Here is a 24,726-nt window from a genome sequence, read left to right on the forward strand (position 1 = left end):
CAGCTCAGGTGTTGGCTCCCAGGCAGGGAGAGCAGGGAGAGAAGTGAGGGCTGTGCTCCAGAACATCACCCCATGTTTTGACTCAGGGCTTGGGTATGGAGTGACAGCCCCAGACACCCCCTGGGGATTTCCAGCACGGGATTTGGGGGAAGAACAAAATAACCCCAAGAAAAAGAACAAAAAATTAGAGGAAGAACAAAATAATCCCCAAAAGAAGAACACAATAATCCCAAAACCAAAATAATTCCAACAAGAAGAACGAAATAATCCCAAAACCCAGAAAAAAATCCCAAGAAAAACAAAATAATCCAAAAACCAAAATAATCCCAACAAGAAGAACAAAATAATCCAAAGAACAAAATAATCCCAACAGCATCTCAAAGCCCTGTACCTCTCAGTGATGGGGTGAGGAAGAGCCAGGGCACATTCTAGAGCCCTCCGTGTGCCAGGGTCCCCAAAAATCCCAATTTTAGGCTTTGGTTTAAGAATACAAAATGACATTTCTGTAGCTGTCAGGGTAATTTTCCCCCCATGATTACTGGAGAACACCCCAAAGAGTTGATATTTAATAGTAAATCAAAAGTGCCCCCAAATCACCTTTAAAATGAAATTAATTGGGTTTTCTGTGCCTATTTTATACACTTCAGAGCACATGGAGTGGGAGCATTTTCAGAGAATCTGCGTTTGCTCCTGCACCCACCCAAGGACTGCTTTGGGGCAGGGATCTCCCTCCCGAGGATGGGATTTGCTGCCTCACAGCAATGTCCCATCCCTGTGCACAGCAAGCCCTGCCCAGTTCCAGGGCACAGATTTGTGCCTGGCAGCCCCCAGGACCGGCTGGGACTCAGGCAGGGGGAAGAGGGGAGAAAATAATCCAGATTTTCGCTGGGAGCAGCCCCGGTTCCAAGGACAAGGCACAGCAAACAGTCCCTGTTTAACGAGGCATTGGCAGCACAGGAGGACCTTGCCCAGGGCCAGGCATCCTGGCACGAGCTGAACCCACACAAACCCTCCAGGATGCGGCCAGGGAGGCACCAGCGCCTTGCCCAGGGGCAAACAGGAGCCAGGAGTGCTGGGAATGGCCCAGGAGCTCCCGGGCTGTGCCATCCTCAGCTTCACCCACGGGCAATCCTGCTGCTCAGCTGGGGCCCCTGGTGCCCTGCTCACCTCTCTGTCCCACCACTGTCACATTCACGTTCTCTGAGAAATCCCTTCGCCCAGGATTTTTCTCCTGGGAAGCTGAGAAGCCTCAGAGAAAAAGGAAAACAATTCTTCTCTCATTTGCTTCTCCTGTGTTGTGCTCCTTTGGGATGTGGTTGGAGATTGTTCACCCACAGGTGATTGTTTCATTGGGTTCTGCTGTGAGTTGTTTTCACTCTTTGGCCAATCAGGGCCAAGTTGTGTCAGACTCTGGAGAGAGTCACCAGTTTTCATTATTATCTTTTTAGCATTCTGTAAGTGTCCTTTCTGTATTCTTTAGTTTAGTATTTTTTAATATAATATAGTATCATAAAATAATAAATCAGCCTTCTGAGAACATGGAGTCAGATTCATCACTCCTTCCTTTGTCTGGAAACCCCACAAATACAAACCCCACTCTGCTCCAGGATGAGGATGAATCCTTTTTGCCACTCCCCAGAAGTTCCCTCCTCCTGTTCCCGGTCATTTCCAGCTCTGTGTCCTGCTCCAGCCCCAGGGATGCCCCAGGTTGTGCTCTGGGCTTTTGGATGCTTCTCTCCTCCCCACAAAGAGCTGAACTCCCGTTCCCACCACCTGCAGCCCCTGAATTTCACTTTTCTGCATTTCAGCGAGGAGGAAGCAGCAGGATTTCCCCAAAAGCATCCCAGGATATTGAAGAGAAGGACATTCCCTCCAGAGAGCACTGGCAGCAGGGTCCTGGCAGCACAACAGCAGCAGGTCCTGGCTGGCCAGGGTTCCCAGCTGGAGATGGAGCTGTTGGCAGAGGGATCACCATGGGTGAGGAGGAGGAGGAAGCCCAGAAGAAACCACAGAGCAACTCAGGTTACAGCTCCCACCAGGAAAAGGCTCTTTTCAGGAATTTTTCCTGCCCCTTCCCAGTTTTCAAGGATTCCACCAAGCCCAGCTTTCTGCTGCAGAACCTCTGGAGTGAAGCCGGCAACAATCCACTGCCAAAGAGTCCCAAAATGCAAATCCCAACTTCCCAGTGGGCAGCAGAGCCATCCTGCACAGGCACAAGGGCAAACACCCTCCAGTTCATCCCCAAAACTGCCAGAATGAATCCTCCAAAAGCAGCACGGGGGAGAAAACTCCAATTTCCAGTTATCCAAGGGCACCTTCCTGGGCACAGCCCCTCAGCAGCAAGGTGTGGGCAAGGAGAAGCTGCCAGGGCTGCCCAGGAAACCCAGAGCTGCTGGAATCAGCTGTGGGAAGGGAGGAGCAGCAGGATGGGGATGGACCCAGCAAACTGCTCCTGAGAAACCACGGGAGATTCCTTTTGGGATCAGGGAGCAAACACAGGAGAGCTCGGAGAGCAGCACGGCTGGGTTAGATGGCCAGATCTTTTCCCAGATTTGATCTCCTTAATTCCTTGTCATTCCCACAATTAGGCTCCGTGGTTTTAATGAATATCACAATATCATCCCAAGGAGAGCAGGAACAAAGCCTGGCTGCCCCTCAGCAGGGCTGACGTGTTTCCAGCTCCTGCTGGAATAGTGGTGCTGGGATGGCACAAATCCCTGGGAAGCTGGCAGGTGGATTTTCCAATGAGGATTTTCCTTATTTCCCACAAAGTGCTCCGAGTCAGCCCTGGGAGTCTGAGAGGAACCCATTCCCTGAGGGCCACCAGCATCACCTCACCCTGTGGAAGAGGTTTTACAGCAACTTCTGTGAGCCAGAGAGGAGTTTGATAAGAGGATCCATGTTTACCCCCGGAAGAACTTCCTACCAAGGTCGTTGACACAGAAACCAAGGAAGAAAGAAGGAGAAATAAGAGAAACCTGCAACTGCCTGTTCCAATGAGCACTTTGTCTTTCCTGACCAACAAGTAAAGTGTAAATTTATGAGTTTTATAAGAATGTATAAAAAGCATGCATGCTGGAATAAAACCAGGTTTGAAGCCTTCTGAAAATGGAGTGTTGCTTAGTGTTGTGACTGTCTCAATTATGACATCATCCCAAGAGGTTTCTTCTGGAGGACAACACCTGGTTCAAGACCTCTGGAAGACTCTGACCCACAACAACCCTAAATCCATTAGATGCCACCAAAAAATCCCCATCTCCCAGTGTGGCCAGTCCCATCCCAGCTGAGCTGGTCCCTCACTCTTCTTCCCCCAAAATCCCTCCCCTGGCCCCAGAGGTGCTGCCCACTCCCTTCACTGCTCCAACTTCCACAGCAGAATTCCCACAAATCCCAGGGTATCTGATTTCCCTCTGGCAGAAACCTCCCAGCTGCCCAGCAAACAGCAGCTCCACTTTTCATTTAAACCCCAGAAGTTAAACAAAAAGAACCTCAGAACGGATTCTTGGGTGATTTGGGGTTTTTGTCTTTAAAACATTGTGGTTTGGAGCTCCTGACTGGATTTGCACATCCCCAGTGCACCTCCAGCCATGCCAAGGAAACCTCTCAGGAAACCTCTGGGGCTGCCCAAAAATCTCTCCCAATTCTCCAGCTATTGTATTTGTGGGGTTCCCAGACAAAGGAAGGAATGATGAATCTGACTCCGTGTTCTCAGAAGGCTAATTTATTATTTGATGATACTGAATTATATTAAAGAATGCTATACAAAATAATACAGAAAGGATAGAGACAGAAGGCTAAGAAGATAGTAAAGAAAACTTGTGACTCCAACCAGAGTCTGGCACAGCTTGGCCCTGATTGGCCAAAGAGTGAAAACAACTCACAGCAGAACCCAATGGAACAATCACCTGTGGGTGAACAATCTCCAAGCACATTCCAAAGGAGCAAAACACAGGAGAAGCAAATGAGAGAAGAATTGTTTTCCTTTTTCTCTGAGGCTTCTCAGCTTCCCAGGAGAGAAATCCTGAGTGAAGGGATTTTTCCAGAAAATATGAGTGCCACATCCAGCCTGTCCCCAGAGGTGACAAAGTCCCAGCAGCACATGGAAAGCACTGAAGGAATGCTCAGGGAACAGCAGCAGGCCTGGGATGCAGGGTGTGGATATTTCTCAGGAGAGGAGGGAAGAGGTTTCTCCATCAGGATCTACAGGAGAGACACAAGATCCTGGAATGGTTTGGGCTGGTGACCTGAAAGCTCAGCTGCTCCAGGGGCAGGGACACCTCCACTTCTCCCAGGCTGCTCCAAGCCCATCCAAGCCTGAACGCTCCAGGGATGGCCATTCCCACCAAACCCTCGCTTTGCCCGGATCCCACCACCTCCAGTGGGAAAAGCAGAGCCTTCCCAAAAGCTCCGTGTGGAGCTGAGGACGCCCAGGCCTCTCCTTTTCCCTCTCCCACCCCAGGACCCCCTGGCTGGGGAGTGCCCGTGCCTGGCACTGCCCTAAGCCTGGATCAGATTAACCCCCGCGGGCCGTGTCACCGCGATTAAATCAGATTTACTGCCCCCCTCCCCTGCTCCCTGCCCTTTCCCGAAAGGAATTCCACCGGCTGGGCAAGGGCAAGGGCTGCTCTCGTCACTGAGAGCAGGGAAATCAGGAAATGCTCCATTCTGCACTTGGAATAATCCTCCCCATGAGCCAAGAACCCTCGGCTGGTCCAGGGCTGGCACTGCCAGGCCGGGGGTCGATGCCCCCCCTGGGCATCCCTGGGGCTCCTTTGGGGTGCGAGGGGATCACTGATCCAAAGCCCTGGGAATCGCCACCTTTCCCTGGGGCGCTGGTTAATTAGCAGGCACTAATTACCATGTGAATCCCGCTGGGATGTATTTTTAGCCTAAACCAAGGAGATCCATTTGGGTTTCTCAGCCTTCTTTCAGCAGCTGAGCCCAAAGCCACAACCCCATCACCACAATAACCACAGGAGCGTCCTCCCCTCTCCGGGAGAACATTCCTGCAGTTTCCACACCCACATCCCCGGCAGCGGGCAGCCAGCCTCCCAATTACAGCAATTAACATTACGGGTATTAATAAACCAGCCTGGGTTTCCTAACAGGAAAACCTGCAGGGGCTTGTCAGAGGAACAAGGAGCCCCAGGCGATTTTTGGGGGCGGATGGGGGAATAATTGGAATTACAGGATGACACTGTGGGGTCTCCAGAGGTTTTGGAAGCACATCCTGGTGTGGGGACAGGTGGGAAGACCACGAGTGTCCTCCCCATCCCTGAAGCTCCTGCAGAGCCTGGAACCAGGGGCGTGAAGCTCCATTTCTATCCAGGAAGGCGATAACTCCATTCCATGGACTCATCCAGGGGGACTTCTGTGTCTGCACCCCCAGGATTTATGGGCCACCCATTCCCAACATCCCCTGCAGGGACCAAGCTCCAGGAGGAGTGCAGGGAAACAGGGAACTTGGGTATTTCCTCCTCCTGGGGCCAGGAGCAGCTCCTCATCCTCTCCTTCCACCCTGGGAAGGTTCATCACCCTTTATGGGGATTTTTAAGGCAGGGTGGCTGCAGGTACAAAAGGAACCATTCGCTCCAAGCCCTGCCCTTCCTCCCCTCTTTCCCAACACTTCAGCGCCTGTTTTCCTTTTCCAAGCACCAGAGAAAATGCTCGGGAGCAAGACCAGACACAGAGAGAGGAAGCAGCAGCTTCCTTCCCCATCCAAGGCCAATTATCCAGGTGTTACACAAGGCACCATTCCCACCCCAAACACCGGGATTGGGATCTGCACTTGGGAGCCCTCAGGCAGCCCCTGCCTGGAAATGTCCACCCCGGGCAAAAATTCCAGCCCAAGGGAGTTTTCCTGCAGGCAGGGAGGTGCCATGCTCCAAACTCCCCAGGTGGGATTCCCTGGAAATGCCCCCAGGATCCTCAGAGCTGCCCAGGCATTTACATCCCATTTCACATGGAAAACACTAACACGGGATCACACCTTTTAAAACAGATATTTCCACCTCGCTGAAGCCCAGGCTCTGCCATCAGGCCTCGAATTTTAATTGAAAAAACGTGATTTAGGTTAATTGGCAGCAGATGAGTTACAGGGCTCAGAAGCAGGGGAACATTTGATGCAGCAGATTTATGGCAGCAGGGACCCGACCATCCCAGGTTTTGCATCCCCCTCACAGCCCCACTGCCAAAACAGCTCAGCTGGCCAAAAAAAAAAAAGTAATTAGTGTTTAATTTCTTAACAATTTTTTTTTACCTTCCTTTTAATTGCTCCACATAAAACTGTCCTAGAATTTTACAGCCTGGCCCAGTCCTCATTGCTGGTTTTAATTAGGCTGAAGCAGGGCTGGCACTTAATTTGGAGAGGGGGAGGACGTCAGGCCACGCTCGGGGAAGGTTTTGCCATTCCAGGCACCCGGAAAACATCAGCGGGAGCAGCAGGGAGCAGGAGCAGGGCTCCCAGAGCTGGGGCTGGGGTGGCTCATCCTGCTCCTGGCTCCACGAATTCTCCGGTGGAAGGGAGCAGAATTCTGGCAGCAGAATTTCCTCTCCTTGAGTGCGACCAAAGCACAGGAGCTTAGAGGAAAATGAGCTTAGCTTGGGGCAGCTGTGGGGTAATTCCCATTCCTGGGGGACTGGGGCTGCCAGCCCCTCCTCAGAGCACTGGGAACATCCCAAAGCACTCCCAGCCCCAGGAGCAGCCAGGGAATTCCGTGCAGGACATCGGCATTCCTGCCCAGCGAGGGTTAATGTTTGCAGTGGGAAAGCAAACCCATAAATCCCTGGATCCCTCCTGCACCCAGGCCGGGTTTCCTGGCACGAAGGCCAGGCTGCTCTTCCAGCTGCTCACCCAGGAAGGTCCCACCCTCCCCTGGCTGTGTTTGCTCGGGCTGGGGCATCCAAAGGCCTTTGAGGGGAATGCTCCTCAGGAACCCCAAAAATCCCACCTCCCATGTCCCTCACAGCGCATCCCTGGACCTGTCCCTGTGCCCATCCATGCAGGATTCTGTGCTGGGAAAGGATGGCACAGGGGGAGCAGGACCTCGGTGCTCTGGTTTAATGGCAAGGTGGGGATCAGCCACAGCTTGGACTCAGTCCTGGAAACCTTTTCCAGCCTAAATGATCCTGGCAGAAACTTCCAGTCACCCTGGCTGCTCCAAATAATGATTCTGAATCCATGCTCATGAGGCCACTGTGCTTTTCTTATGACAGGACCCCTTTTTATGTTAAATAATGTTCAAAATCCTAAAAAAAAAAATTATCATAAATGGGTATTTCCACTACATAAATATCCCTTTCATGTTCTATTTCCACAGGGCACCTTCCGGTGCTTACAGGGGAGGAGGGAACAGGACCCAGGCACAATTAACAACAGGACTTTAGGGGAAATAATTTGCATTTCAGTGGCTTTTGGAGCAGGAGGGATGGCAGTGGTGGTTAAAGGCTGGAAAGGGAAGAGGGAAAGCACAGGGGAGAACTTTCCTGGAAAATGAAGGTGTTAAACTCCTGGGCTGGCTTTGTTAGGACAGGAGTTTCTCAAGGTTTCCTGGACAGTCCAAGGCATCCCCAAAACCCCCTGGAAAGGTGGCAAATGGAAAAGCACTCACAGAGCCAAAGGGGTTTATTAATTGCAATTTAATTGTCTCTGAGGGTGACATTCCCCTCACTGTGACATTCCCCGGGCTGGGGTTTGGCTTCCCCCCATCCCTGCTCCTGCTCCACGGTCCCAGCTGCACTGGGACCCACTGGGATGCTCTGGCTGTGGCACAAGGACTGTCCTGAGGCCACCCAGCACAGGATGAGGCTCTGCCACTCTGAAACCCCAGCAGCAGCTCAGCTCCTGCTCTTCCAAAGGCTCCAGTCCCCACCACGGGATCCACTGCACCCAAACCCCCAAAAAACAGCAAAAAAAAGAGCAGAGGAGTAAAAACAGACCGAAAATATCCACTGGGAACCAGGCAAGTGCTTGGTCCTTGTCAGAGAAAAGCACTGAGCTCCTGCTTGAGCCAGGAGCATTCACCATCCATCCACAGGCAGGATCCCAAAAGATAATTCCCAAAGGCCAGCAGAAAACTGCTCCTGAGTCCTGCGAGTTCCACGTGGAGGAGCTCAGCTCCTGGAGGGATGTGCAGCCAGCCAGGCTGGGCAGGAGCTGAGCTGGGCTTGCTTCTGGAGCTCGGGGAAGAGCCTCTGCCAGCCCTGATGGGCCACAGTGCCCAGGGAGCTGCTGGTCCTGAGCTGCAGCTGCTGGACTGTGCTGGCCTCAGGAGCTGCTCCTGGCTGTCCTCCTGTCCTTCTGTCCCTCTGCTCCAGCTGCAGTGTCCATCCTGTCCTTGGGAGCTGCTCCTGGCTGTCCCTCAGCTCCAGCTGCAGTGTCTGTGCAGGCCTCAGGAGCTGCTCCTGGCTGTCCTTCTGTCCCTCTGTCCCTCTGCTCCAGCTGCAGTTGCAGTGTCCATCCTCACCTCAGGAGCTGCTCCTGGCTGTGCTGGCTGTTCTGGCTGTCCCTCTGCTCCAGCTGCAGCTGCAGTGTCCATCCTGGCCTCAGGAGCTGCTCCTGGCTGTCCCTCTGTCCCTCTGCTCCAGCTGCAGTGTCTGTGCCGTCCTTGGGAGCTGCTCCTGGCTGTCCTTCTGTCCCTCTGTCCCTCTGCTCCAGCTGCAGTGTCTGTGCTGTCCTTGGGAGCTGCTCCTGGCTGTCCTGGCTGTCCCTCTGTCCCTCACCCCGAGGCTCCAGCACAGACCTGTGAAGGAAAAGCAGGGTTAATGAAGGGCCAGGCTGGGCTGGAGCAGGGGCTGATCCTCCCTCAGCACCAAACCCAGGGTTTGGGTGATGTGGAAGGAGGAGATGGAGCAGCCCCAAACCCTCCTCCTCCTCTCCCCCAGCCTCTCCTGAGCACTCCCACATGCTGCTGGGAACCACAGCTGAGAGCTGCAAATCCTCCTGCCTGCCCCCTGGGCACCCTGGAGCCCTACAGGGCACTGACCCCAAATTCCAGGGGCTGGGGATCACTGCACAGTGGGATCTGGGATGGACAGGGAGGTAAAACATCAGTGGTGGCATCCCAGGGGTGCCTCGGGGGCACCCTGGAGCCCTACAGGGCACCAACCCCAACCTCCCAGGCTCTGGGGACCTGTGCACAGCAGGACGCAGGACAGGCAGGGACACTGGTGACACCCCAGAGGCACCCAGTGCCCCCTAAGAAGGTCCAGAGGCACCTTGTGAGCATCCCTGGGGCTTGTAGGGCATCAATCCTAAATTCCCAGGCTCTGGGGACCTGTGCACAGCAGGACGCAGGACAGGCAGGGACACTGGTGACACCCCAGAGGCACCCAGTGCCCCCTAAGAAGGTCCAGAGGCACCTTGTGAGCATCCCTGGGGCTTGTAGGGCATCAATCCTAAATTCCCAGGAGATGGGGACCTGTGCACAGCAGGACGCGGGACAGGCAGGGACACTGGTGACACCCCAGAGGCACCCAGTGCCCCCTAAGAAGGTCCAGAGGCACCTTGTGAGCATCACTGGGGTTTGGAGGTCATCAACCCCAAATTCCCAGGCTCTGGAGAGCACAGACCAGCGGGATCTGGGACAGACAAGGAGCTCAAACATCAGTGGTGGCACCCCAGGGGTACCTCATGACCATCCCTGGGGTTTGTAGGGCATCAAACCTAAATTCCCAGGGGATAGGCACCTGTGCACAGCAGGACGTGGGACAGGCAGGGATGGTGGTGAAATTCCAGAAGCACCCAGTGCCCCCTAAGAAGGTCCAGAGGCACCTTGTGAGCATCACTGGGGTTTGGAGGTCATCAACCCCAAATTCCCAGGCTCTGGGGAGCACAGGCAAGTAGGATCTGGGACAGAGAGGGAGCTCAAACACCACTGGTGGCACCCCGGGGGCACCTCATGAGCATCCCTGGGGTTTGCAGGGCACCAACCCCAACCTCCCAGGCTCTGGGGACCTGTGCACAGCAGGATATGGGACAGGCAGGGACACTGGTGACGTCCCAGAGGCACCCAGTGTCCTCTAAGAAGGTCCAGAGGCACCTCATGAGCATCAACCCTGCATTCCCAGGCTCTGGGGAGCACAGACCAGTAGGATCTGGGACAGGCAGGCTCCAACTGCCTCGTGAGCATCCCTGGGGTTTGCAGGGCATGCCAGGCTCTGGGGTGTGGGACAGGCAGGGACACGGGTGACACCCCAGAGGCACCCAGTGCCCGAGGAGAGCACCCAGAGGGTCGAAGCCCTGGGCTGGACCCACGGGGCCTCAGGGGTCGGGGAGCCCCAGCGCAGCAGGGAGCGCCGGGCAGCGGCAGCCGCGTTTGAAGCGCCGCGGCCGGAGCGATCAGAGGGCACGGGGCGACAGCGATAGCGCAGCCCGGGGCTGCTCTGATCTGTTATCGCAGCTCCGGCGCGGGCAACACCCGCACATCAAAGCGCTTCCTGCCGCCTCCGCCCCGAGCAGCCCGGGCAGGGAGGGATGGGGCAGGAGCCTGGCACTGCGGGGAGGGGCACGGAGCCTGTCCCCTGCCCGCCCTGGGGACATCACAGCTCTGGACACACCGGGAGAGATGTCCCATGCCTGTCCTGTCCTGGGGACAACTGCACTGCGGGGAGAGGCACGGAGCAGTGTCCCCTGCCCAACCTGGGGACATCACAGCACTGGGAGCAATGTCCCCTGCCTGTCCTGTCCTGGGGACATCACAGCACTTCGGGCAGGGACACATCAGGAGCAATGTCCCCTGCCTGTCCTGTCCTGGGGACATCACAGCACTGCAGGGAGGGACACACTGGGAGCGATGTCCCCTGCCTGTCCTGTCCTGGGGACATCACAGCACCGTGGGCAGGGACACATCAGGAGCAATGTCCCCTTGCCTGTCCTGGGGACATCAGCACAGTACTGTGGGGAGAGACACACCAGAAGCAATGTCCCCTGCCTGTCCTGTCCTGGGGACATCAGTACAGCACAGCAGGGAGAGGGGCACGGGAGCGATGTCCCCTACCCATCCTGGGGACATTACAGCACTGGGAGTGATGTCCCCTGCCTGTCCTGTCCTGAGGACATCAGCACAGCACTGCGGGGACACACTGGGAGCAATGTCTCCTGCCCATCCTGGGGACATCACAGCACTGGACACACCAGGAGCAATGTCCCCTGCCCATCCTGGGGACATCACAGCACTGGACACACCAGCAGTGATGTCCCCTGCCTGTCCTGGGGACACCAGCTCATCCTGAATGTGTGAACCCTGCTCAGTGTCCCAGCCTAACCCACAGGACAGAGCCCTTTGCTCTCCCCCACCCAGACCCCCCTGCCCTACAAAACCCTGCTCCTTCCCCCGTGCCCCCCCAGCCGGGCAGATTTCAGGTGCAGATTTTCCTGTTCCTCCCCCATCCCCCAGGAGGGACCATCTGCTTCCCCGAGCCCCAGGGAGGAGCAGCACAGCCAGGCCACACACTGCGAGCCACCAGCAGCTCCTGGCCACCAGCCCCGGGGTTTCTGGCCTCTCCAGGAGCGCCCACAACATCCCAGGAGAGCAGGGAGGGAACGAGGGCCCAGCAGCATCCCACAGGAGCAGAGGATCCACAGATCCACAGAGGAGGTGCTGGGTCTGCAGCAGGACAGCACCTGCACATTTTGGGATGCGATCTGCCTCCTGCCCTCCCCAAACCCCTGTTCTCCAGGAGCAGAGCAAAGGGAAGGAATAAAACAGGAATTTTGGCTGTGGAGGGTGGGAGCATCCCCGGACAGTGAGAGCACTTGTGTGGGCAGCAAAGCCAAACAGGAAAGGGATCCAAGAGGCAGGGACAGGATTCTGGCAGCTCCCACCTCCCTGCTGCTCCCTCAGACCCCTGGGCCTGCTCAGACATGCCCCAGTTCCGCTTTTACTGCTGCAATTCTTCCATCCAAAGGGCTGGATTGACAAAAATGCAGCTGCAGAGCCACAGCCCCACTGCAGGAACTGCTCCCTGCAGAGCTGCCTCAGCACATCGTGCCCTGGCCCGGCACCCACATCCAGGCTGGGCTCAGCCTGGCTCCAAAAACCTGGAAAAGGGAAGTCCTGGCATGTCTGTGTCCATCCCACTCTCCCTGTGTCCATCTCTCTCTCCCTATTTCCATTCTTCTCTCTTCTTATTTCCACCTCTCTCTCCCTATTTCCACCCCTCTCTCCCTATTTCCCCCTCTCTCTCTCTATTTCCACCCCTCTCTCCCTATTTCCACCTCTCTCTCTCTATTTCCACCCCTCTCTCCCTGTGTCCATCCCTCCCTGAGTGTCACACGTGTCCCATCTCACAGGGGGATCCTTCCAGCTCCTTCCTCCCTGCTCCCCCCCAGGCAGAGCCCCCCAGGCTGGGCCAGCTCACGTCCCCAGCCTGCCCAGGGGTGACCTGGGCTGGGAATTTGGGATCCTTGGGAATAAACCCTGGCCACGCTGCCTCCTCCACCACCAGCACTGCGGGATGTGCTGCACTGTGGACTCATGGAATGGTTTGGGGGAGAAAGGACCTTAAAATTCATCTAGTGTCACCCCCTGCCACGTCCCACTGTCCCAAGGTCCCTGGAACACTTCCAGGGATGGGGCAGCTTCTCTGTGGGTTCCCGTGTGCCCCCAGGGCTGTGCCAGGAGGATCCAAACCAGCCCAGGAGGCTCAGCCAGGCCCAGGGAGCCCCTTGGCACAGCCACAGCTGCCTGAGCCTCGTCCAGCCCAATTCCCAGCGCCTGTCCCGAGCCATATCCCAGCCCCAGCCCCGGCAGAGGGGTGGTGGGAGGAGAGCTTTGTTCCCAGGCCACCCGAGCTGGGAAGGTGTTAATGAGTAACCCTGACCCAGACAGCTCCGTGAGTCACCCAGAGCTGCCTGTGACTCACGGACACCTTCCCCAGCCCCCGGGCACGGGGGATGCTCAGTGCCGGGGGTCAGACCACCCCCAAATGCTGCCTCTTTAACCCCAAAATATCCCGGGGTGGTGGAGAGCTGCCCTGGGATGTCAGCACACAAACCTCAGAGGTGCAGGAGGAGCTGCAGAAGGAGCCCAGGACAGCCCAGGGATGGGCCAGGGCAGATCCAGGGATGGCCCAGGACAGCCCTGGCTCATTCCCAGAGGAATGCACTCAGGGCATGGCAGCCCCTGCTCCAGCTCCATCCACAGCTTCCTCCTCAAATTCCAGCCCTGACCAAGCCCCCAAACCTGAGCACAGGTGGAAGCCTAAAAATAGAACTTCTCACCTTCCCCCCAGGCACAGCCCTGAGCACGCTCTCACTGACACACTCCAACCTGTTCTGCCTCCTGCTCTTTCCAGCAATCTCCCCTCCCTGCCCGCAGGAAAAGGCCACCCTGGCCCTGCAGAGCCCCAGAGGTGTCACTGCGCCTGGCAGGCAGGGCCAGGAATGAAGAAAGTCCCATCCCCCTTCATTTTTGAGAAGGGTGACATCAGCCGGGGCCAGCCCACGCTGCCCCAGGTTTCAGGAAGGTTCTGGCACCTGCTGAGAGTTCTGGGTCATTTATTCCAGTGTCCCCACAGTGACAAACCCCTGCCAGGCTGAGCCGTGCAGGGACATTCCCTGAGCTGAGCTCTGCTCATTTCCCAGCATTTCTGCTTTTCCTGCTGGGACTCCAGAGCTCCTGGCTGCGGGCAGGCAGGATGCTGGGCAGCTGCCCTTGGTTTCTGCCAGCAGCAGAATCACATCCATGTGATCCCTGGATGTTCCAAAGGAGCTGGAGGGCTCTGCCCCCCCTCACCTACAGGAGATCTCCATTTCCTGCAGGGAGGTGATGCCTCTCTTCTATTTTTCAGGTTCTGTGCTGCTTTAGTGTGTGGGTCTGGGCTCACATCAGGGGATGCTGAGCTCTCTGCACAGAGCAGGGACACAAAACAATTCCTGCTCCAGCTGGGCACCAAGGACAAATGATCCAAATCTCAGCCCCAGAGCACAAACCCCGTGGGCTGCAGAGAGAAAAACAAGCAGGATGGGACTGGATGGGCTGCAGCTGGAACTGGACAATGAACTGCAATGTGCACATGGAGCAGAGCTGAGCCCAGGGAGAGACCCCGGCAGCGCTCGTGCATTTTGGGACCATTTGGGTTCATCCTGGGGGCAGCCCTGGCTGGGCTCTTGTGCTGCCCCAGGTGGATCCATGGAGGACATCCTTGGAATAAATCCCTGCTTTATTCCTTAGCTCTGTGCAGCCTCTGCTCCAGCTCAGCCTCCCAAGACATCACAGGGATGCTCTGAGGCACCTCCCGCACCCTCAGAGCTGAGCAGGGATTGGATCCCCAGGATAAAAGGGATTTTCCCCTCCTCATTCCCACACCTGCCTCCCATTCCAGGGCACAATGAACTGCTCCCAGGGTGGAAAGAGCTGCAAATCCCTGTCTCTGTCCCCAGGGCGGGGATGGCTTTGGCTGTGTATCCCACAGGATCCCATCCCAGGGACCAGCTCTGCTCCCCACGGCCTGGGGGTGCCCCAAACCCACATATCTGGGGCAAGGTGCTCTCTGGAAAGCTCTGAATCAGGGAGTGACACCAAGCAAGGGTGCAAAAGCCACGCTGGAGTCCCGGCCTGTCCCCACCCCCTGTCCTTGGAGTGGGAAGGAGGGAGGGAAGGAGCAAAACCCATCCGGCTGCGCATTGATTCCGCAGCTCTGAGCTGATTTCAGCCCGGGGATTACCCATTTAAGCAGTGTTTTTTCCTGTGCTGACCCTAAGCTGATTAATTCTCTGTTCCCCCCACTTCTCCCCTCTCTCCCTTCCTCCTTTCCATGGAAAATGAGGGAGTGAAATCCCTGGAACGAGCTGAGGCAGAGCTGGATGCAGTGTGAGCAGAGCCTGATGGGATCCTGCCTCCCTGCAGAGCTCCCAGCCACCACAATCTTTATCTTCTTATCCCAAAGGATCTGATATCCCCGAGGGAAAGGAGATATCTCCCCAGCAGGTCATGGTGAGGCCCATCAGCACCAGCACTGCCTTCCCAGTGCCATGGGAGCTGCTGGTCCTGGAGGTGCTGGTGGGACTCACCCAAGGGCAGCCAAACCTGCCCTGGCACGACCCAGCCGTGCTTCCCAAGGGCAGGAATCTCCTTTTCCAAGTGCTGCCACTCCCTGTGAGCCCCGGGATGCTCCAGGGTTTGCTCCTTAAAGGAGGAATTTCGGAGGCTCAGGATTGGGGGATGCAAAAACTGCAACCCTTGGGCACCTCCATCCGCATGCCCAGAGAATTCCCAAAGCACAGAGCAAAGCCACGTGTGCCAGGGCACCTCTCCCACCCTGGCACGGCAGCAAAGCTGGGAACACACCCATCCCTATAAAAAAATAATGACAGAACCCAGCAGAGGGAAATTAGCACAGCAAAACTCTGCTTAATTCCCACCCGGAATTCTCTGCTGGATCAAGAGGCAAAATTCCCTCTCAGCTGCAGCAGAAGGGCCCTGGGGTCACCAGGGTAAGGGGCTGGGGAAAAGTGGGAAAATTCAGGACTCACCTGGAATTTGGTGTTCAGAGGGGAGTGGATTTGGGGCTCTTTGTCCCTTTTGGGTGCCCCAAACTGGAGAGTGGCACCAAAAACCCTCCAGGAGCATCGAGCAGGGCAGGGCTTGAGCCAGGAACGGCTGGGGAGGCCTAAATGTGGGGAATTGAGAAAGGGATTCCTTGTAAATGACTTCCCTTTGAGTGGAACAGAAAACTGGGATCAAACATGGCTAAAACACTGCTAAAATATGGATAAAATGGGTGAAACATGGATGAAACATGGACAGAACGAGGATAAAACACTGCTAAGGACAGGGATGAAGCCAAGGATTTGTCACCCAATCTCAACAGATCTTTGGGATCATTCCCAATCCCTTCAGCACAATCTTCGCAAGTGTCTCCTTCCCCTCCCTGACATCCGTGTAAGATCCACCTGGAGATGGATTTTGGGAGAAAATCCCAGCTTCCTGCAGAACTGGGGAACAGCTGATCCCTTTTCAGCACCTCCACACACCCAGCTGTAATTTACCGAGCTCATTTCCCCGGCACCCCGAGCTCAGCACCCGCCTGCACCGGGAGCTTTGTTTGCTTTAATTGAGGGGAAAAAAAAACCCTGGAAAAAAGCAAAACTCCTCTCCCAGCGCCCTGGCTTCATTTTCCAGCTGCCCTTGATTTATTGATTGGCCCATTCCCTTTTAATGGGCTCTCCCTGCTGGAGCCTGGGGGTTTCCTGCAGGGCAGGGATTTGAGGGGGTCCTGCCATGTCCAGGGAGCTCATTCCCAACAGCACCCCTGGGATCTGAGCAGGGGGAAGGAAAGTTGTCTGCAGCTGCATCCCTGCTGGATTCTGCACATCCTCTGTCCCCACCCCTGCTTGTCCCCTTTCCCAACACCTCCCTGCTCCCAGCATTCCCACAACAAAACCACTCTACAGCAAAGCAAGATTCCAAGGGAGATATTTTTATGGGATAACAAAAGGGCTGCAGGCACAAAACCTGATTTTTCCAAGCTACACCCAGTTCCCTGCTCCCTGCTTCCTCCTGGCTGTGCTGGTTAGTGGTTGAAGCCATAAAACTTCAATGGGATGTGGGATTTGGGATTTGGGAGGGGAATCCCAAGCCAGAGACCTGTCCAGTGCTGGAGCAGGGAGAAGGAGCCCAGCAGTGCCCAGCCTTCCTCCCTCCAGCCTCCTCTTCTCCCTTGGGCAGGGCTCAGGCCCTGCAAGGAGAACTCCCAGTGGATGAGATTTGCATCTCCCTTAATTAAATTGTTCCTCTGGGATTAAATCAGGGGGCTGTGCCCAGCCCAGGCTGCTGCACCCTGGGCTTTCCCTGCCAGGCTGGACACAGGAGCTGGAGGAGAGGGAGGCTCCACATCCAAGGGGTGCTCAGAGCAGCTGGAGAGCTCTGGAATGGACAGAGAGGATGGTGAGAACGCGGGATGGAGATCCATGGGCAGCACAGTTCACCCAGTGCAGCCCAGTTCACCCAGTCCAGGCCAGTTCACCCAGTGCAGCCCAGTTCACAGAATCACAGAATTCCCAGAATCACCAGGTTGGAAGAGACCTTCAAGATCATTGAGTCCAACCCAGCCCCAACCCCTCAACCAAACCCTGGCCCCCAGTGCCACATCCAGGCTTTGTTAAACACACCCAGGGGTGGTGACTGCACCACCTCCCCAGGCAGAACATCCCAGAACTTTAGCATTCTTTATCACAACTCACCCAGTGCAGCCCACATGATCCAGTACACACCAGTCCAGCCACTGCAGCCCAGTTCACCCAGTGCAACCCAATTCAGCCACTGCAGCCCAGATGATCCAGTGCACCCCAGTTCACCCAGTTCAGCCCAGTTCACCCAGTCCAACCCAGTCCCAGCACTGGGATGCTCAGGGAAGGACTCTCTGAAGGAGCCGTGTTGGGAACAGCCCCTCTGGTTTCCCAGCTTTGGGGGCTCCTACAAGTGTCCCCAGTCCCAAACTGGGATCATCTGGGAGAGAGATCCCGACCCCACTGAAGGTTAAACACAACAAAAATAAAGGAGGAAAATGGAGCATGCAGCAACTCCAGCCCAAAGCTTTCCAGTGAACCCACCCCTCTCAGATCCCACCTGCCCTGGCAGAGGAGGGGGTGCTCCCCCAGCTCCCTCTGGCCCAGTTCCACCAGTTCAGCCTGGTCCAGCTGCTGGGGGCTGCGTTTGCCGTGCGTTTGGCTCCTCACAATCAGGGCTTTTTGAAATCCTCTCTATCTCAGAGGAGCCGAGCCCTGGCTGAGCCCCAGCTCCAGCCCAGGATAAACACAGCCTACCTGGCCTGGAAGTGCCAGAGGCTCACAGGCACCATCCCTCTGGATAAACACCCCGGCAAAGGCAGCCCTGGGCTCTTGGGAACACTCCGTGCATGGCTGAAGTGTTTGGGAACACTGGAGCACAGGAGATGCTCTCCCTCCCTCCCTCTCTCCCTCCTGCCTGCCCCAGGCTCGGCACCTGAAGGGGATTTAAAGGCAAAGCCCAGCAGCAGGCTCGGGAGGAGGAGGAGGAGGCTGAGCCACCTGGGGGTCCAGGACAGGCAGGTGGAGATGTCCCCGTGTCCCTCACACCTCTGGGGAGGCAGGAGAGCCAGGGCTGGGATGCAGAGGGGGATCCAGCCCTGGAATGGGCACTAAAGAGCTGCAGGGAAAGCCCCGAGGCAGAGAAGTTCAGGATTAGGGTCTCACACACCGACCCTGCAGCAGGGCTGAGGAGGGGTCCAAACTGACACAGCAAGGCTGGGTTGTTATGAGGAAAAACTTCTTTCCTGGGAAGGGGGGAAAGCCCTGGAATAGAATTCCCAGAGAAGCTGTGGCTGCCCTGGAACCCTGGAAGTGCCCAAAGCCAGCCTGGAGCAGCCTGGGACAGTGGCAGGTGTCCCTGGATGGGCTTTAAGGACCTTCCCAAGCCAAGCCATCCCAGGGTTGCATGCTCAGCATTCCCAGGATGAACGATCCTGGCTGCAGCATCCCTGCTCCCCACGGGACGCTCCACTGTGCACAAGGAGCAGGGAAAGGATTCCTGCCTCAACTTCCCGAGCAGGTGCCACAATTCCTTCCCAAGGGACTGCCCAGCCCCATTTCCCCCCTCCTTTCCCCCTCTCCCTGCCCTCCATCCACTGCCTTTCCAGCCTCCAGAGGGTTAAAGGTGTGTTCTCCCTTCCCTCCCTCCTGCCCCTCTTTTCCAGGCAGGGACCTGGAGACCGGAGGCTCTCCAGATTTAATCTCCAAGACAAACAGCCTGGAGCTGCCCCGTGTGCCCTCAGCCCACAGATCCAGGAGCAGGGCCAGCCTCGGGGCTCTGCCCACCCCTCCCGGGCTCCCCGTGCCAGGAGGTGCCCCAGCTTCACAGCAGGGCTGGTTTGGAGCTGGGAGGGAAGAAATTCCCACCCCAAAAACCTCTGGGTGGGTTTTTACAGGATGGGAGCAGTGGAGATGCCACAGGGGGTGATGGATGTGGGGAGGGGTGGAAGGTGAACATGAAAAGACCAAATGTGGCCCTGAGTGTGGCTCAGGGTGCTGAGGAGTGAAGAACCAGGTGGTTTGTCCCCAAAAGTCACAATTTTATGGCCATTTCTCCTGAAAGGCTGGGAAAAATCAGTAGGAGGAGCTTTGGGAGCTGCTGGAAGTCACCTGGCAAAAGCCAGGGGTTTGTGCAAGGCCATTGCTGTGACAAAGGTTTAAATCCCATACCAGATCAGAGCCCAGCATCCCACAGAGATCCAGGGAACACCTGAGTGCTCCTGCTGGAAGAGGAAGGAAAACATCTCCAGGCTGTTTGGCAACGGGAGCCTCCCATGAAACACCTTCCAGTGGGAAGCTGGGAGATTGGGATGGTTTTCTGTGGGGAATGGGAGAGCAGAGGGTGCCAGCAGGAGCTGGGCTTAGCCCTGGAGCAACCCCAAAATCCACCTTCCATCCCTAAAAACGACAGGCAAAAACCTGCTGGGCAGGAATTGGGTCTGGTCTGGACATTTCATTTATTTCACCCTCAGAAATGCATTTTCCTGGGATACTGTGGGACTTCCAGGAGGGAAGAACTCCTCCAACCAAACTCAGAACCTCCAGCACAGCCTGAGAACCAAACTAGCTCTGAATGGAACTTGGATCACCTGGATTTGGGATCCCCTGGGATCTGCCCACCCCCCAGCTCCAGAATGGCTCTCTCAGGATGGTGGCTGCATGAATCCACCCCACGCCGAAGTTTCCATGAAAAAGGTTCTTCCATAAAACCCAGAGGAGCGATAAAAATATAAATAGTGCTGCAGGCACCACCAAACTGGGCTGTTTGAAGTGGATTTATTTTTTCCCTGCACTCTGCAGGGTGGTATTTAAGGATGAAGGGAGGAGGAGGATGAACCCGAGCTGCTCTGTCCAAGCTCTGGTGGTCTCCCAGAGCCAGCCAGGGGCTCCAGCCCCCCAAATTAATGACCTGTGCCACCCACAGGAATACACCAAGCATTTCTCCCTGGCTGCAGCCGGGGGCTCCCAGCACTCCGAAATCCCAGCCCAGCTCCCTCCACCCAAATATTTCTCAATATCTGCCTTTGAGATAGCTTTTGATATCAAAAGGTGGCCACAGCCCCAGCCCTGAGCTCGCTGGTGGTCCCGAAATGAGCGGCCAGAGGATGCCACAGGCAGGTCCTTGTGGGCAGCCACAAACCCTTCAAAGGAGCCGGGAACAGCGAGGCTCCAGTTCCCTGTGGCCACCAAACCCCAGCTGGGGCCACTGCAGCTCAGAGTGCCCCAGAGCCGGGCCAGGGGGCTGGGCAGGCAGGAGAGGCAGCTCAGGAAAGGCACAGCTCCTGTGGGACAGGGTTTTCCCTGCAGGGGGACATTCCCTGCTCACACCCCGCCCCAGGCCAGCACAGGGACAAAGGGGACACTGTCCCTTCTCTCCCGGCTGGCCAGCACAGGGGGGACAGCCCAAACAGCTCTGTCACCCCACCAGGGGTGCCGTGGGGGCAGGGGGATCCCAAAACCTCCTGGGGGTTCTCCCCTCCCCTCTGCCCCCAGGGGTGGACTGGGGGAAATGGAGGAATTGTGTCCCTGCAGCCACAGTGGGGACAAGGAGCTGCCACTGGTGTGCTGGGATGTCCTGGTCAGCCCAGCCAGGGGTCACACCAGCCAGGGTGAGGGAGAGCATCCAGGAACTGCTGGGAACAGCCCAGGGGTGGCAAAACCCCTCAGGTTTTTACTGTCCCCGTTAATTAGTGCTGCAGAAGTCCTCAGCAGACCCTTCCCTCTCACCCCAGGTTTGGTTCCTTCCCAAATGTTCACTCCAGCATTTTATTCCTTTGCACCTTCCTCCACTGCCACTGAATTCCCAGATTTTCATCTGCACCAGGGTAAAACTCCACCTCCATTTTCTGCTTTACATCACTGTCCATGTCACACAAATGGGGAAACTGAGGCACGGGGGAGTGACCAAATCCAGAGGATTTCCCTAAATCCAGCCAGGCTGTGGAGGCCATTGCTCACCCCTGACTCTCATCCAGGCTGGAATGTTGGATCTGTTCCTCCCCAGTTCCCACAGGCAGAGCTCTCCTGAGGCTTCACCTCATCCCCTGCACGACAGCAATAATAATGCACCAATTAATTAATTAATTAATTAATCAGCTGCTGCAGCGATCCCCTGCTCCTGCTGCTCCCTCAGCACTTTCTGTCCAGCCACTTTTCCCCTTTATTTTTGTTCTGGGGAGGAATATTTCCCCTGGCACAAACCAGGAGCAGGAGCAGGATGGTTGTCCCAGATCCCCCGTGGGATCAGCCAAGGAAGAACATCCTCCTCTCCCAAACTGCTCTGGGAGCCAGGGAATTTTGGATTCCAAGATAACAACAGCCCCAAGCTGCTTTTTCCATCTGGAGCCTCGGGAGCCCCCGATCCAGGCAGGAAGTTGGAGAGGACGGAGGGGACGTTTGTGGTGTTGGAACATCTGCTCTGCAACACCCACGAGCCCCTTCTGGCCCAAAGCCTCGGCGCTGGAGCACGGGGGGTCTGAGAGATGCTGCAGCTGCTGGGAAGAGCCTGGCTGAGCTCCTGGCATCCCACAGCATCCCAGAAATGCCAGGAACTCGGCACACGGAGCCCAGGGTGCCATGCTCACACCCAGAGGGGGGGCAGGTGACAGCCCCAGGTCCTGTTTGCTGGGAAGAGCAGGGACAGCCCCATTCCTGCCTGGGAATTCCAGCTCTGGGCTCTGGGCAGCAGGAAAACAGGGATCAGTCCATGCAGAACACCCAGCCCTGTGTCCTGTGGCCTCACCGTGGCAAAGCCACCTCCCATCCCTGCTGGAGCCCCCCCTGTGCCCTGAGCTGCTGATTCCAACAGGATCTGTCACCCTTCAGGCATGGGAAGTGTAGGAAAACTCCCTGCCAGAAGGCAGAAATCACCCAGAGGTGTCACTGTCCCCTGTCCCTCAGGCTGAGGCACTTCAGCCCTGCTCCAGGGACACAGCAGGGATGGATGTGCAGATCCAGGCCCTTTCCCTCCTCACCTCAGGGAACTCACAGGGATTTTAACATTTCCTGCCAAGGAACTGTGCAGATGTTGGATTCCTGGCAGGGACCTCGTGTGTGCTCCCTGAGGAGCTCAGGAAAAGTCTTGGGAGTGCAGGGACACTTCCCTGTGCCCACAGTGACCCATGTGGGGACACTTCCCTGTGAACACAGTGATCCCTGCAGGGACACTTCCCTGTGCCCATCCATGGCATTCCCCATTCCTGCGCTTGGCTTTCTGATGAATTTGGTCCTGGCCAAGGGAGCAGGGATGAGCCAGAGCCAGAGCATCACCTGCAGGGATGAAATCCATCCCACGCTCAGCAGTGTGGATAATCCACAAAAAACCCCTTGGAAAGGGGTGCAGGCATGGACACCACAGCAGGGCAGCCACAAGGATTTAGGAACCATGGGAATGATAAGAGCAGAAGGGTTCTGGGACAATGCTGACTTGTTTGCATGAGCACAACTGATTTTCCTGGGAAAACAGCCTGGAAACCACAGGAGGAGCCGTGCACGGATAAGAGAGCAGAGGTTTGGAGAGATGGTGGGGCTGGGATGGGCTCTGGGGCGTGCTGAGCTGGGATCTACTGCTGCCATAGAAAAACAACCTGGAAACCACAGGAGGAGCCGTGCAGGGATAAGAGAAGGGAATTTGGAGAGGTGGTGGGGCTGGAGACAAGCCCCAGGGGATGCTGAGCTGGGATCTACTGCTGCCCCGGAAAATAAGCCTGGAAACCACGGGAGAAGCCGTGCAGGGATAAGAGAAGGGAATTTGGAGAGGTGGTGGGGCTGGGATGGGTTCTGGGGGATGCTGAGCTGGGATCTGCGGCTGCCCTGGGCCCATCCCGCAGCCATTCCAGCAGTGCTCTCCCAGCCCGGGATTCCCAGAGCCGCGGGGAAGGCAGAGAACGATCCTGCCCTGATGTCAGACTCTTGGCAAGCGCCCTCCCTCCCCCGGCAGACACATCCTGTTGGGATCCGGCTTGGGAATTCCAGGAACATCTGCAAGCTCGCTGGGCCCAGCTGCGTGTCCGTACCTGCAGCGCCGCGCGGAGCCCTCCCACATCCCACAGATCCCATCTCCCACCCCACACCCCACACCCAGCACGCCTGGAAACCCCAGCACAGCCTCCCCAGCAATGTTTGTCCCCAGTGAGTCCCCTCGGGGAAATGAATAAATTGGGAATGCCAAAAGCAGCATTCCATGAGATGCCTGGAGAAGCACACGTGGCTCAGATGTGTGTGCAGTGGATTCCCAACTCCTGAGGGAAACCTCGTCCTCTCCAGGAGGAAAATCAGGAAAAGTAGGAGCAGCAGCGTGATCCCGACAAGGATGCAGCTGGGAGCGCAGGGATGGGATGGTCACAGCTGGGAGCAGGGCAGGGATTTGGGAAGGAGAGCCTGTAAAACACTGCTAATCCCCTCAGCAGCCACGGCAGGAGGGCTCTGCAAGCGTTCCAGGAGCAACCTGGGAATGACAGCTCCTGCTGTCCCATCCTGCTGCTCTGCTAGGTGGGAAAAGCCCTCCCTCGGAGCAGGACAAGCCCATCCCATTCCACCCCTGCCATGCCAGGGACACCTTCCACTACCCCAGGCTGCTCCAAGCCCCGTCCAACCTGGCCTGGGACATTCCAGGGATGGATATCCACAATTTCTTCACTGGCAGGGAGGAGCTGCAGTGCTGAGGAGCATCAGGGCTGTCCCAGACACCATCCTCATCCTCATCCCATGGACACAGAGATAGGCACAGAGAGCTGGGTTTGGCTCCCAAGGGGGCCAGGAAGGTTTGGCATGTGGCCTGCCAAGCTCATTTGGCTGCTCAGGGCACTCAGTGGGAATGGGAGATCAGGGGGAGCTGGGGGGATGCACATCCCCATTCCCAGCTCTCCCAGGCACCTCTGCAGCTCAGGGGGACAATTCCTGCTCCTGCACCTCGGGTCCCAACTGGAGAGAGGCAGACAAAAGGGACACTTCGTGGAGAGGCTGAATGCATTCAGCTCCGTGCAGAAGGAAATTTGTCCCCTCTGCCAGGAGGAAAACAGAGCAAGCAGGGAAGGGAGAGCCTTTGGAATTCCGGGGGTAAATCCCCCCTGGCACTGCCACAGCTCTGCCCCAAGCACCCTGCCAAGGGCACCGTGTGCTGCCCACAGCACTCCCAGCCAGGACGCCAGGGCACAGGGAATGAAAGGGAAGGGGAACACAGGTTAAATGAGAGGCTGCAGCCAGGCCCTGCTTGCCCAGGATTACCCAGAGGAGTGTGAGGCTCCCTTAGAGCAGGTTCAGCCACGGGAAACACCCAGGAACAGAGCAGGCTCCTGGAGGGAGAGGAGGAAAACAAGGGTTCATGTGACCTGGCTTTGGGTTTGGGATGAGCTCTGGGGGCTGCCTGAGGAGCAGACGTGACCATCACTGCCTGCTCTGAGTGGCCACAGGGCTGGTGTCACATTCACATTCTCTGAAAAATCCCTTTGCCCAGGATTTCTCTCCTGGGAAGCTGAGAAGCCTCAGAGAAAAAGGAAAACAATTCTTCTCTCATTTGCTTCTCCTGTGTTTTGCTCCTTTGGAATGTGGTTGGAGATTGTTCACCCACAGGTGATTGTTTCATTGGGTTCTGCTGTGAGTTGTTTTCACTCTGTGGCCACTCAGGGCCAAGCTGTGTCAGACTCTGGAGAGAGTCACCAGTTTTCATTATTATCTTTTTAGCCTTCTGTAAGTGTCCTTGCTGTATTCTTTGGTAT

General features: G+C 56.5%; 1 long non-coding RNA gene across 1 annotated transcript in view; it reads right to left on the reverse strand.

Moving 5' to 3' along the window:
* Nucleotides 1-8,612: 8,612 nt before the first annotated feature.
* Nucleotides 8,613-24,726, reverse strand: part of LOC120505521 — a 41,174-nt gene continuing 25,060 nt past the window's right edge. The window contains exons 3-4 of the long non-coding RNA XR_005628246.1: nt 15,476-15,612; nt 8,613-8,741 (exon numbers count right to left, since the gene is read on the reverse strand). This is a non-coding gene — a long non-coding RNA (uncharacterized LOC120505521). The remainder of the gene's footprint in view (nt 8,742-15,475; nt 15,613-24,726) is intronic.

Source organism: Passer montanus, unplaced genomic scaffold (genome assembly GCF_014805655.1).
Source record: "Passer montanus isolate IOZ18808 unplaced genomic scaffold, ASM1480565v1 scaffold35, whole genome shotgun sequence".
NCBI classification, from domain to species: Eukaryota; Metazoa; Chordata; class Aves; order Passeriformes; family Passeridae; genus Passer; species Passer montanus.